The 14,245-nt window shown below is 40.7% G+C and overlaps 1 long non-coding RNA gene across 1 annotated transcript in view; it reads left to right on the top strand.

Moving 5' to 3' along the window:
- Nucleotides 1-7,351, top strand: part of LOC148107366 (uncharacterized) — a 40,889-nt gene extending 33,538 nt beyond the window's left edge. Inside the window, exon 3 of the long non-coding RNA XR_015722496.1 lies at nt 6,431-7,351. This is a non-coding gene — a long non-coding RNA (uncharacterized LOC148107366). The remainder of the gene's footprint in view (nt 1-6,430) is intronic.
- The last annotated feature ends 6,894 nt before the right edge of the window (nt 7,352-14,245 follow it).

Genomic DNA, 14,245 nt, shown 5'->3' with positions numbered 1-14,245 from the left:
TATAATTTCCTGCTCTCTCTGGATATTGCCCATCTATTTATGCATTGTCCATTTTTTACCTGCCAGGTCCTTTTACATATTTATTATAGTTATTTTAATGTCCCAGTCTGATAAAGGCCACCTTCTGGGCCATTTCTGGGTTCATTACTGTTGTTTCTTTTTTCAACCATAGCTCACATTTTCTTGCTTCTTTGAATGTGCCATAATTTTTAATAGATCACGCAATTGTGTGTGAAAAAACAACGGAGAGGAAAATAGTATTTACTTCCAGAAAGTAAATGTAGAGGCCCGAGTTAACCTAATCTTTAGTTGAACTGAATATGGACTTTGTTGCAGCTTTGGTAGATTCAGGTCATCGCTAGCTTCAGTTTTTTTCTTAAGACTTATTTATTTATTTGAGAGAGAGAAGGGGGGAGGGGAAGGGGAGAGGGAGAGAGCGTCACATGCCAACCCTGTGCTGAGTGAGTGTGAGCCTAATGCAGTGCTTGACCTTACAACCCTGCGATCATGATCTGAGCCCAAACCAAGAGTCAATGCTTAACCAACTGTGCCACCCAGGTGCCCCTAGCTTCAAGTGTTTTGAGGGCAGGACCAGCACTTTCTGTTTAGCAGGGCTTGGGACCCTATAGATGCTTTTTTTTTTTTTTTTTAGTTTCAGGGTTAGAATTTAATGATTTATTAGTTGCATATAACACTTAGTGCTCATTACATCACATGTCCTCCTTAATGACCATCACTCAGTTACCCCATTCCCCCGCCCACCTCCCCTCCAGCAACCCTCTGCTTCCTAGCGTTGAGTTGCTTATGGTTTGCCTCCCTCTCTGTTTTTATCTTATTTTATTTTTCCTTCCCTTTCCCTATGTTCATCTGTTTTGTTTCTTAAATTCCGCATATGAATGAAATCATATGGTATTTGTCTTTCTTTGACTGGCTTATTTTGCTTAGCATAATATCCTGTAGTTCCATCCATGTCGTTGCAAATAGCAAGATCTCATTCTTTGTGATGGCTGAGTAATATTCCATTGTATATACATGCCACATCTTCTTTATCCATTCATCTGTCGATGGACATCTGGGTTCTTCCCATATTTTGGCTGTTGTGGACTTCGCTGCTATGAACATTGGGGTTCATGTTTTATAACCAAGTCACCAGCTTTGTAAACCATGGAAGATCCCTTTCTGCTTTACAAGCTAGCTACCAACATTATGGGTTAATGGGAAATTCTCTTTGCTTTTCAATTATGATCCCCACTCAGAGGGCCTCAGGAGATCTCTCTATGCCTTATCCTCATGGCTAATGCAGTGCACTCAGTGAAGGCCCCTAGAGCCCAAGGGTCTTTATCTTGGGACTCTGCTCTCCCCAGCTATAGGAAGCTGCCAGCCAATACCTTGTACTGAGTGAAACATTCAGAGAGGTTTCTCTCAGACCTTCTTACCCATTCCCAGGCTTTGGCTTACCACCTCTGTGTATTCAGTGAAAGCCCATGGGATAGAGTTGACGAGTGGGTGCAGAACCGATCTGTGGGTAAGTCTCCTTGGGATTCTAAACTGTCACGACAGCTCACATGGGGCATTAAGATTATGGGACACTGGGGTGCCTGGGTGGTTCGGTAGGTTAAGTGTCTGCCTTCAGCTCAGGTCATGATCCCAGGGTCCTGGGATAGAGCCCTACTTTGGGCTCCCTGCTCAGTGGGGAGCCTGCTTCTCCCTCTCCCTCTGTCCTCCAGCTTGTGCTCTCTCTTACTTTATCTCTATCTTAAATAAATAAGTAAAATCTTTAAAAAAAAAAGATTATGGGACACAACTAAAGTTGTCTTACAAGGAAGTACAGAGCCTTAATGAATATAATGGAGAAAAAGAAATGCTAAAAATAAGTCTGCATCTGATGAAGATAGAAAAAAGAACATAAAAATAAACCCAAACAAGGAGAAATAAGGAAATAAAAAAATTAATGAGATGTATAATCAACAGATCATAGAGAGGATTGAAAAAGACCAAAATGAGCCTTTAGAAAGAATTATAAATTTAATAAATTTCTGGGAACACCAACTGAAGAAAAAAAGGAAGACCTCAATAATCAAGAATGGAAATGAGATATACCTCAGATGTTACAGAAATAAAGTAGTTTATAATAAAAACAAAACAAAATACTTCACACACACACACACAAATGGGCAAATTTAAGGGAACGAATTCTTAAGAAAAACAAACAAAACCTTAAAATGAACTAAAAAAAAAAAAGAAAAAGAAAGCTTTAATATTCATTAAATAAATAAACAATAAACAAACAAAATTAAAGAAATTTTGTCAGTAGTCAAATAGCTATAAAACCGAAAACTTGAGGCCCATGGCTTCATTGGCAAGGTCTACCAAGCATTAAAGGAAGGAATAACACTGCTCTTGCATAAAATCTTTCAGATAATAGGAATAAGAAGGGGGAAGACTTATTTTGTGAGACTAGCGTAACTCTGATACTAAAGCCTAACAAGGATAAAACAGGAAAGGACAATGACAAGCAAACTCAATTGGGTAATATGAAAAAAAAAAAAAAGATAACCGTTATTACCAAGTAGTTATATGAAAGATGTAAATTTAGCATTATAAAGCCAATGATTTTGTCGGGGCGTCTGGGTGGCGCAGTCATTAAGTGTCTGCCTTCGGCTCAGGGCATGATCCCAGCGTTCTGGGATTGAGCCCCACATCAGGCTTCTCCGCAAGGAGACTGCTTCTTCCTCTCCCACTCTCCCTGCTTGTGTTCCCTCTCTCGCTGGCTTTCTCTGTCAAGTAAATAAATAAATAAAAATCTTAAAAAAAAACCCAATAATTTTGTAACTATATATGGTGACAGATGTTAACTGGACTTATTGTGGTATACAAATATTGAATCAGTATTTTGTGCACCTGAAACTGTACATTATGTTACATGTCATTTATATCTCAATTTTAAAAAAGGGAAAATTGATTGACAAAGGAAAAATGTCCTATTATAATCTCAACAGATTCAGAGAAAGTACTTGATAAAATTCATGATCATTTATGATTGAAAACTCCAACTATTATGGAATAAAAGCAAAATTATTTGTAGATTATCAGAAGTCCTTCCATTAACTTGATATGTAATGGTGAGTCATTGAAGTTTCCCTTGGAGTTAAAGAAAAGACAAGAATGTTCATGCCACATCTTCAATTCAACATTTTGGTAGTGCTTCTAGGCAGAGCAATAAAGTGAAAAGTTTTAATGATTGGAAAGGAAGAAATGAAATCGGTATGATTCACATGTGACGCGGTTGTGTTTTTGGTAAAACAATATAACATACAGATAAAATATTAGAGTTAACAAGGAAGTTTAATGAGATAGGTCTATATAAAATCAGCACACAAATTTCAATTGTGTTTCCGTAAACCAGGAAATTCTTAAAAACATATCATTTACAATGGCATCAGACAAAGTCAATTATCTAGGAATAGATCTGACCAAAGACATAGAAAGGATATATTTATAAGAAGGATAGCTTAAGAAACTTAAGAAACTTAAGAAACATTCACAGATTTAAATATATGAAAAACACCGCATTCATAGATACACTCAATAAAGCAAAAATTAAAATTTTCACAAACTGATTTACAGATTTAAAAAAAGTCAATAACTTTTTTTCCAGTGAAATCTCAAGAAAAGTTCCAACAGCTTTGTGTGTCTGTGTCTGTGAAACTTGACAAATGAATTCTAAAATTTATACAAAAAAGAAAAAAACCCTGAATTTAAAATTCATATGAAATTTTATTTTATTTTTATTTATTTATTTGACAGAGAGAGAGACAGCCAGCGAGAGAGGGAACACAGGCAGGGGGAGCGGGAGAGGAAGAAGCAGGCTCCCAGCGGAGGAGCCTGATGTGGGGCTCGATCCCATAACGCCGGGATCACGCCCTGAGCCGAAGGCAGATGCTTAACAACTGAGCCACCCAGGCGCCCCTCATATGAAATTTTAAAGGGCCAAAAGTAGCCCAGGTATTCTTGAAGAAGATGTACGAGATGGCAGGATTTCCTCTCCTGGCCACCAAGATGATTTCTAAAGCCGTAGTAGTAAGGATAGCCTGATACTAGTGATGCAATGGACAAATAGTAAATGGATCTATTTTGACGAACTAGTAGGAAAGTTTTTAAAATAAAAGAGCTCAGGTAATGGGATGTCCATATGGAACAAAATGAAACTGAACCTCAAACCTCATATCAGATGCAAAAGTCAAAACCAATCAGGTTAAGGCCAAAATGGAAAGGCAGAACTATAAAGTTTTAGAAGACAATAAAGGAGACTATCTTCACTGCTTCAGGAAAGGGAAGAATTTCTTAAACATGACCTCAAAAAAACACATAAAACATAAGTTGCATTACACTGAAATGGAGAATTTTACTGAAAAACATCATAAAATAAGTGAAAACACAAGCCATAGGTGGGAGAAGACATATTTCCACTATATCACTGACAGAGGACTAGTATTCAGAGCATTTCCAGAACTTTCACAATGTGAAAAAGATAGAGAACCCTAAAAATAGGCAAAAGACTCCAAAGAGGCACTTCACTCAAGGGGAAATCCAAATGCCCATAGACATGAATGGGTGTTCAATTTTATTAGTGATCGGGGAAATATAAATTAAAATCATGAAATACTACTTCACTGTTATCAAATTAATTGGTGGCTTTTTGGTTTCATTGTTTATTAGTTTGACTCATATCTTTTAAATATCTAGATGAGGATGTGGAGCTCCACTTGTTGGTAATGTTAGCTGGGATTAAGTGATGAGGACTTTTATTTTTTTAAGATTTATTTATTTTGGGGGGGAGGGGCAGAGGAGGAGAGAGAGAGAGAGAGAGAGAGAGAGAAAATCTCAAGCAGACTCCCTGCTGAGCGAAGTGCCCACTCGGGGCTCGAATCCCACGACCCTGAGAGCACGACCTGAGCTGAAACCAAGAGTCAGACGCTTAACCGACTGAGCCACCCAGGTACCCGGATGAGGACTTTTTGATACACAATTTTGAGTTTACAGAAAAGTCACAAGAATCGTACCCCCCCAAAACACTTTTTTCCCTTGAACCATTTGGTTGCAACATGTAAGTTGTTGTATGATTGAAAAAAATGTTATGGTCTCACAATATGCCAAGAGTTGGCAAAGATGTGGAACTATGAGAACTCATATGTCGAATAAATGAGTGTCTAAATTGGTAGAACTACACGGGCAGATGGTTTGACACGGCAGGGTAACGTTCACAATATGTCTACTCTGTGACTCAGAGATTCCACTCCTAGTTATACCCGAGATATATGTATGAGAATGTTCACAGCAGTATTGTTGATAAAATTACCCCAAACTAGGGGCGCCTGGGTGGCTTAGTCATTTGAGTGGCTGCCTTCAGCTCAGGTCCTGATCCCAGGATCCTGGGATCAAGTCCTGCATCCGGCTTTTTGCTCAGCGGGGAGCCTGCTTCTCCTTCTGCCTGCTGCTCCCCCTGGTTGTGCTCTCTCTCTCTGTCAAATAAATAAATAAAATCTAAAAAAAAAAAAAAAATTATCCCAAACTGGAAATAGCCCAAGGAGTCATCATCAGCAGACAGGATAAATAAATTGTGGTATTTTTACAAAGTAGAATCTTCTATAGCAACGGAATTGGAGGAGTTATAGCTACATACCGTATAAACAAACTAAGAAAATAAGCAAGACAAGACAGATCATTCCACCTGAAGAAATTTAAAAACAGGCAACACTAAACACATTATATATGGATAGAGGCATACACGGTAAATATATAAAGGAGAATAGGAAATGATTAGCATAAAAGTCAAGTAGGAAGTGAATTGCATAACAGTTGGGATAAGCCCTGCTCTCCCAGAGGAAGCCGGGTTTTGGGAGTAGGAAGGACTGCTCAGTGGGTTGCTGCTATGCTAGGAAATTTCTGTTTTGTGACCTACAGAATGGCTGCACTGGCACACTTTTTTTAGCTATTGTTCAACTATGCACACATACTTTTTACATGTGGTAATATTTCACAATAAATGTGTGTGTGTGTGTGCGTGTGTGTGTGATAGGGAGGGAGGGAGGGAGAGAGAGAGAGATAGAGGGAGGGAGAGATTGATTGAGTCTTGGTTTGATTTAATGTGGTCCCAATAAACTTATGGTTCACTGAAGCAGGCATTTGCCAAGCACGATCAAATTTTTGCTATCTTAAAACAATGGATTGAGGATGAGAAAATAACCATTTAGTTACAAGAAGAGAAGTCATTATTGTATAGTTCAAAGGTAGGATTGAAATGTTAGCGTTGGTGAGCTAAAAAGCAAATTGGTTTCATCCAGTGACGTTCTTGCCCCTCTTGATCTGTGCTGAAGTTCTGTGCACTTGTAGTGACTCCTAAAATAACTGTCTCCCTGTTTTCTCCTAGAAGTAAATGATACCAGAACAGAACAGTTTTGTCCAGCTGCAGCCCCTCTCATTTGGAGGAAGTGAATGAATCGTTGTGAAACTTCTAGCTTCCCTGAAAACAAAAACAAAATGAAACCAGGATGACCTCTGTACGCAAAAACACACAAAACCCTCATCGAAATGACTTCCTATAACTGGAAAAAGTGGGGCTCCACGTTCGCAGAAAGGAAAAAAAAAAGATCTGTATGTTCTGTGTGCAAACAATTACATGTGTATTCAAGTAACAGGAAGTTAAGGGAACTCAAAGATCCTTTCAAGGGAGAATGAATAGTTAAGAGAGTCAGTGCAGGGAATTAGTATATGCATTCAGGTCATGACCTGGCTCCTTTGGAACAAGCTGTTTTCATATGTTTTTAAAATAATCATCCTGAAGAAAAGCACATTAAATCGCAGTAATATGGTTTAAATTAGAGTGCCAGAGTAAAATTAGGCAAGGAAAATTTGTTTATTATTTTATTTAAAGACTAATTTTGAAAAATCCTCCCAGGATGATTGATTATGGGATGGAAATGACTTTTTAGGAAACGAATGGTTTCCCCAAACATTTTTGTAGGGCTGGTCCTTTTTGGTACAGAGAATAGCAGCCAGTTTCGATCTTGTTCTGCGGAAAGATTTCTGCCCCTTTTCTGCTGACTGCAGGCCCCGCTACAGCTAGGTTGTACCCCCAGTTTTCCTTTGTGCTCCTGCAACTGAGACAAGCCAAGGTAACTGGAAGGAAAGGACCTTAAGGTAGGGTTGATATTTTTGTGTACTTACAGGGTACTGAACTCTGGATTAAGAGCTAGGAGATCTGGATCCCAGACATTTAATAGTTGAATGATTTAGAGCAAGGCGCTCAAACTTTATTGGTCTGGGTGGTTTGTTTGTTTGTTTGTTTGTTTGTTTTGGGGTTTTTTTTTTTTTGGTGTTTTGTTTTTTTCATCTGTAACCTAGGGATAAAATTCCTTATCTTGTCTACATTACTGGGTTGTTAAAAGGATCAAATAAATAACATGTTTTGAAAAATACAAGTGAAATCTAGTATCATTTTGACTGCACTCTAGAACAAGTCTGTGCTGCGTGTTCCCCTGCCCTGTGCCAGCATCCTTTGCCCTTGCCCTGGCTCTGACCGTGGCTGTTGGACCTCCAGAGCCTATCATGGAGCCAGTGATAGGACGGGAGCAGTAGAGGCACAGACAATGGGAGAGGGGGAACCTGATCAGAGCAGTCCCAACAGCTCAGTTGCTCCAGGTTATCAGCTACACTCTTTGTTAGGGTCCTAGCCACGAAGAACACTTTCTGAAAACTGTTGCACAATCAGAAATGTTTCTGAAAAATTGTTTTTTCTAGCTCTGAGTTCTTTCACTCTGATCCCTGAAATTCTGATTTAGGGTTGGTATGGAGAAGGGTCTCTTACTCTGGGGCCATCACCGGCTCCCCCAGAAAGAACTCCATCCACGTTATGGAATCATGAAATGAGTTGAGTATGGTGGAATTTGGTTTACTAAGAATTGCTTGAGACAGGCGGGACCGTACCGGTTTCAAAATGGTAACACTTGACAGAATGTAATACATGTTTTAATGGGGTATGGGGAAGACGGTGTAGTGACAGTGTTTTCTAGGCTTTTCTGGGGTGGATCACAAGCTTTGCATTGATATTACTAGTGCATGGGTTATATGCCTGAACATATAATCACAGGGGTCCCTTTAGAGGGGAATTTTCTTATTCTTTATGAGGGTTCACAGGCTAAGGAAGGAATACTTTAAGGTTAAAGAATGTTACTACGGGCGTAGGCATCAATGAAGTTGAAACCAAGACTAACCTGAATAACTTGCCTTACCACCAAAGTGGGGTTTCTCAACAACGGTGCTATTGACATTTTGAGCTGAACTGTTGTTGTTGCAGGAAGCTGTCTTGTGCATTGAAGGATATTTTGCAGGATCCTTGGCCTCTACTCACTAGATGTTGATAGCACTCTCCAGACATTGCCAAATGACCCGCGAGGGGCAAAAATCACTCCGGCTGAAAATCACTGCACTTAAAACCTTTCATTTAATTCATTGCACAAAACTATTATTTTGCTTCTGGAAATTTGCTCTTATGAAGGAACATACTTTCCAAATAATCCACAAATTTTAGTTCTCACTAATTAAAAATAATTTTTATGGCTTTCTAATTTACAAAATATTTTTATATACAATATTATGGAATTGAAAGAAGGAGAGGAGTCGATATTTATTATTTACCATATGCCATCCACTGAAGGACTTACTTCAAATACATTCTTCTGTTTAGATCATGGAGTATTTTTTTTTTTTAAAGATTTTATTTATTTATTCGACAGAGATAGAGACAGCCAGCGAGAGAGGGAACACAAGCAGGGGGAGTGGGAGAGGAAGAAGCAGGCTCATAGTGGAAGAGCCTGATGTGGGGCTCGATCCCATAACGCCGGGATCACGCCCTGAGCTGAAGGCAGACGCTTAACCGCTGTGACACCCAGGCGCCCCTAGATCATGGAGTATTTCTTACATGAGAGTCATTTCCTCTGTATTATAGATGATCAAACAAGCTTAGAGATAGTAAGTGGCTTTCCCAAGAAATGAGGTCAACCTTCTGACTTCAAGTTTTACTACTCTTTATCCCACATCACAGCTGCCGGGGACGCACTGATCTTTTACACCCCAAGGTAAAATAGCAATTATGGGTTGTGTGTCAGAATTAGCTATCTCGTTAGGGTCCCCAGTCTTTTTTTACAGCAGTGTTACAATTTTCTATTTTGAGTTTGATGGGCCCCAAATCCACCACGTGTCACCATTAAAAGAAAATTCAGTTTCGTGTTTTGCATTGGGCCAGTTCAAATAACCAAATCACTCACGCTCTCTCTGGGTCAGTAAGTTACCTTAGCCTTCCATCTGGCTGGTTTGGATTATTACAGGGTGTGTGGGGAGCAGGGTAAGTAGGGTAAGAGACGTTACTGGGGATTTAGAACAAAGGAAGGCGATTTCCTTGCAGATGAAAAACACTTTGGAATTAAGTACTAGATAACCCTTTTCTTTTCCATGGCGTTTCTGGAGTACACCCCATTCTTTCCGGCTGTCTTCTTTCCTGGCTCCAATCTGCCATCACACACAGCTTCATCAGTCTTTTCCCTCAAGTATCCCCTCCTAGCCCCAGACTCTCGAGATACCTTCATCTTTAGCTTTCCCCTAAATTAGATTCCCTTCATTTATAGGGCAGAGCGATTAGCTCTCTATCCCCTACTCAGATTGGGGTCCACCCCCACCTATTCGGAGATGCATTTATCACTCTGCTAAACAAAAGGCCATCTCCTCAAACGCTCACCCTTGTGTAGCACTAAAGAACTGGCAGGCTTTGCAATTTCTGCCTTTCCTTAGTCCCCACCCCCCCCTCCCCCATTCTCCTCCTCCCAAGCTCTGTAAGTGCAAGAGGTCAATATAACATTTATTTTCCCATTGATAAGAATTGTCTGGCCACCCCCGGACACATCTTGGAAGGAAGCAGTATTCAGTTTCTTATGTTTTAAAATGCTTTGTATTGAAGTATCAAATACATACTGAAAAGTACACAGTTCCTAAGTGTACATCTCTATTAATTTTATAAACTGAACACACCCGTATAACCAGCGTCCAGAACAAGACGCAGAACATTACAAGCATTCCAGAAGCCTCTTTGTTCCTTCTACCAACCAGTGTAGGATTTTCTAATAACAAGGAGTCTGTGCCTGAGGGCGGATGGTCTCTAACCAAGAGCATTGCAGTGAGTAACTTAGTTTTATTACTGTGTTGGCATACAATCAGAAGTTCACCACATGAGGCACGACTGCTTGTATTATTCGTTGAGTATGTAGCGACTGTGTTAATACCGCGGTTTAGGGACTCAAGAAGGGGGAGAAACCTCGCACATCCTGTTCCTGGGATTTCTCAGAGCCCGTGGGTCTTTCCTAGATGGGGTTCCCTCCTAGTCACCCAAGAAGCCCCACTCTTGTTTAGGTTCTACAAGTATTACCTATTCTCATAAGTGACTACAGCTCTCCCAGCGGAGTTCACACTACTGCAGGTGAAAATACTGCTCCTAGAATCACCAACACTGCCACTTCTACTGTAATGTGTCAGCACATAGGGGACCCTGAAGTCATAGAATTCTCGACCCCCAGTGGATCTCATCCTTGACAGCACGTTAGTATTGAAGAATTTAAAAAAAAACCCAAAAACAAACCCAAAACCAACCAAAACCACAACCTCATCCCCCCACAATTAGATCAGAATCTCTTGAGGGGTAGGGTCCAGCACTGATACTTTTCCAGTTCCAGATGTTTCTGAAGGGTTGAACTTCTCAACCTCTCCTTGCAGCACCCCTCCCTTTCAATTGTAGGCATATCAGCAACTCTAATTACATTCTCAAGGTGATTGAAGATTTACCCCAGACTTGATTCCCTAACCACCTTTCAAATGTAGGATAGGGCCTTTTTTTTCTTTTCTTTTCTTTCTTTTCTCTTTTCTTTTTTCTCTTCTCTTCTTTTCTTTTCTTTTCCTTTTTTTTTTCCCCCCAACCAAGGGACTATCCTTAAGTTACTGGAAACTGGCAAAATGCCTCCATTGTCTCCCAGTTTCCTTCCATTGACCAGAGTGGTTGGGATCCCTGTGATGAAGATCTGACCGCTAGAAGCCCCTGCCCGGGGAAGCGCGATCTACTCCAGCACGGGAGCGATTTCAGTTCGGGACACGAGGTCTCCCTTCACAGAGCCACGTGGAAAGTGGCTCCAGTGTCTCCAAGGCAGTTTTACTGTCAACAGTCACCAGTCCCTCACCAGCTACCTTCTGATGGCTTGTGAGTCGCACTGGTGATGTGAGGGGGCCGGTGAGTGGAGCAGACGTTCGGATCGGCGGGGGAAGGGGCATATTCCAGCAATTCAGCTCAGGAAAGGCCTAGGGAGAGGGTGGAAGGTGTTGGCCCCGCCGAGGAGGATTTCTCTTACAGAAAGAGATTTCTCCTTCACGTCATCATGTGCCTGCTTTTTCTGGCTCTTTCTCTCCCCCGAGGAAGTACTGTGCCCAGAAGATCTTCGTTGGAACTGCGTGTGGCTTCCACCACCTGAACGACGCAATAACTAAAGGAAGTGCAGTGACTGGAGGAAACATCCCAGAGCCTGGGGGGGGGGGGGGGTGTCACACGCAGATATGAAATTAGCCCCAAACATCTCTGACTCCTATTACACCCTTCTCCATGAGTTTCGAGTAATTAGAAATTCCACCTTTTCTTTCTGCCCCCTTCTCTTCATACTGACTTAAAAAAAATTTTTTTTAATTTACTCCTTTTCAGTTGTTTTTCATTGTTTTTCCTTTTCTTTTTTTAAAATGTTTATGCAAAAAGTTGATTTGATTAAAGGGGACAGGCCCTGTGGGCAGAAAGCGCTGCCTCTTCTTGTTCCTTCTCATCTAATAGTTGAAGGGTAGGAGAGTGGATGTGATACTGGATAGTTGGCTCCAGACTTCAAAGAGATGTCTTTGCTGGAAAACAAAGTGTACCCCTTGATACACTTGAAGCCCCAGCTTTGAAACTGGGCCCCAGGCAAATAGTCCTCAACTCATCCTTCCATAGTAAAACCCCTGGGGAGTCACCAACTCTGATGGCAGTCCTGACTGATGGGACTGGCTGGATTAATAATAATAATGATAATGGCCATCATTATTGAGGCTCTGCTGTTCACCAGTCACTGTATATTCATCACATTATATGATTAACCCTTAAAGGTAGGTATAACTCCTGTCATCTTACAAATGAAATCAGGGCTTAAAAACTTGATTGGCTTGGCTCTTCCGTCACACAGATAGTAAGTGACTGAATGAAGCTTTGAAATCAGGTCTGTCTGATTAGACCCTGTGGCCTTTCATAGACAACATTGATCTTCTGCGTTTCTCCCTGTAAGGCAAAGCTGCTAAACTTTCTCAGGTGCCTGGTGCTCTTATGCCAGATCTGAATTCAGAATTTCCCCCAATTACGACCCAGTTCAGGGCTGCTCTCCTCCTTCATAGTCCCACATGGAGATAGCTATGTCCTGTTCTCCACTTAAGGCTTTTTTCTTTTTTCTTTTTTTTTTTTAAGAGATAGCTTCCAAAGTACGAACAGTTCCATGTTCTATGCAAAATGTCATGAATTCATCTTTGGTTCTTCTTGGAAAATACCTGAAGTTTATGAGAGCTTTCCAAAAGCAATGCCTCATTCACGATTGATGCTGATAGTTGGTATTTTAGGCACCTTGAAGAGAGAGATATATTTGGGGTACTTTTAGAGGTTTCTTGAATGGGTCAGTGAGGACCCTTTGGTTGGCAAGTAAGGGAAATGCAAACGCAGGCTAACTTCAGGGGAAAGAAGATATACTAGCCAAATATTGGAAACATCAAAGAGCGAATGGTGAATACATAGTTTTATGGAATTTGGAATACAGCACTTCAAATGAACTATAGCTGCGTCTCGCAACATAGGTAAATCTCTAAAACGCACTGAATAGAAATGTCAAGTTGCATTGAGTACCTGTGAAATTTGATAAAATTATAAAGTTAAAAAAATCTGTAACACAGGTTTAAGGATACATAACTAAGTAGTAAAAATATAATGTCATGTTGGGCACGATAAACACTAAATTTATGACTAAATAACTCTGGGTTAGAGTTGGGACCTGGCGGGAGGGTGTAGGTTGTCTCAAATCTGCAATGTTTAATGCTTTACATGGAAAACACCTAAATTATGATGCTTAACAGATTTGATAAAACTAGATGTTCATTATATTATTCTCTACTCTCATCTGTGTGTATAAAATAATTCGTAATTGGGGTGACTGGGTGGCTCAGTCAGTTAGCATCTGACTCTTTTTTTTTTTTTAAGATTTTATTTATTCATTTGACAGAGAGAGAGAGATAGCCAATGAGAGAGGGAACACAAGCAGGGGGAGTGGGAGAGAAAGAAGCAGGCTCCCAGCGGAAGAGCCCGACGTGGGGCTCGATCCGAGAACTCCAGGATCACGCCCCGAGCCGAAGGCAGACACTTTACGACTGAGCCACCCAGGCGCCCCAAGCATCTGACTCTTGATTTCAGCTCAGGTCATGATCTCAGGGTCATGAGATCAACCCCGCAGGTTGGGCTCTGTGCTGGGTGTGGAACTTGCTTGAGATTCTCTCTTTCCCTCTGCCCCTCCCCCCCCACTTGCTCACTCTCTCTCTCAAAAAAAATTAATAAAAATAAAATAAAATAATTCATAATTTTCTTTAAAAAGGGAATCTACTGGCTCATACAAGAGAAAGATCTGTGAGCATCTTCTGGCTGTGAGTCTGGCTCAGTAGGATCTCTCCGTCCCTATATCGTGGCTCTACCTTCTTCCCTCTGGGCTCTGTTCAAGTTCTTATTCATGATAGTTAGAGGGCTCCCAGTGGCTTCAGGCCCATGTCCTAACCTTTCAGTGTCTCTTGTAGAATGGACTTCTTTCTCCTAACAGTTTTAATAAGAGCCCTAGAATTTCATCCCATTGAATCATGTGCCCATCCATGATTAAATCATTTTGACTAGGGGAGTGAGCTGGGGAACTAGGCCTCAGTTGTGTGCCACCCCCTAAGACTGATGAGACAAGAGATTAACTTCTCTCAAATGACATTAAAGGAGAAGTTTCCCAAGGAAATTAGGACAGTGTCTAACAAGAAGAAGGGGAGATAGATTTAGGGTAAAAAGAATAAACCCTTCCACGCAGAATGTTGTATCTATGATTGTCTTAGAACGATGCCT

The sequence above is a fragment of the Ursus americanus genome, chromosome 31, assembly GCF_024610735.1.
Source record: "Ursus americanus isolate L20-20 chromosome 31, mUrsAme1.1.p, whole genome shotgun sequence".
NCBI classification, from domain to species: domain Eukaryota; kingdom Metazoa; phylum Chordata; class Mammalia; order Carnivora; family Ursidae; genus Ursus; species Ursus americanus.
This window is presented reverse-complemented; position numbering and strand designations above follow the sequence as displayed.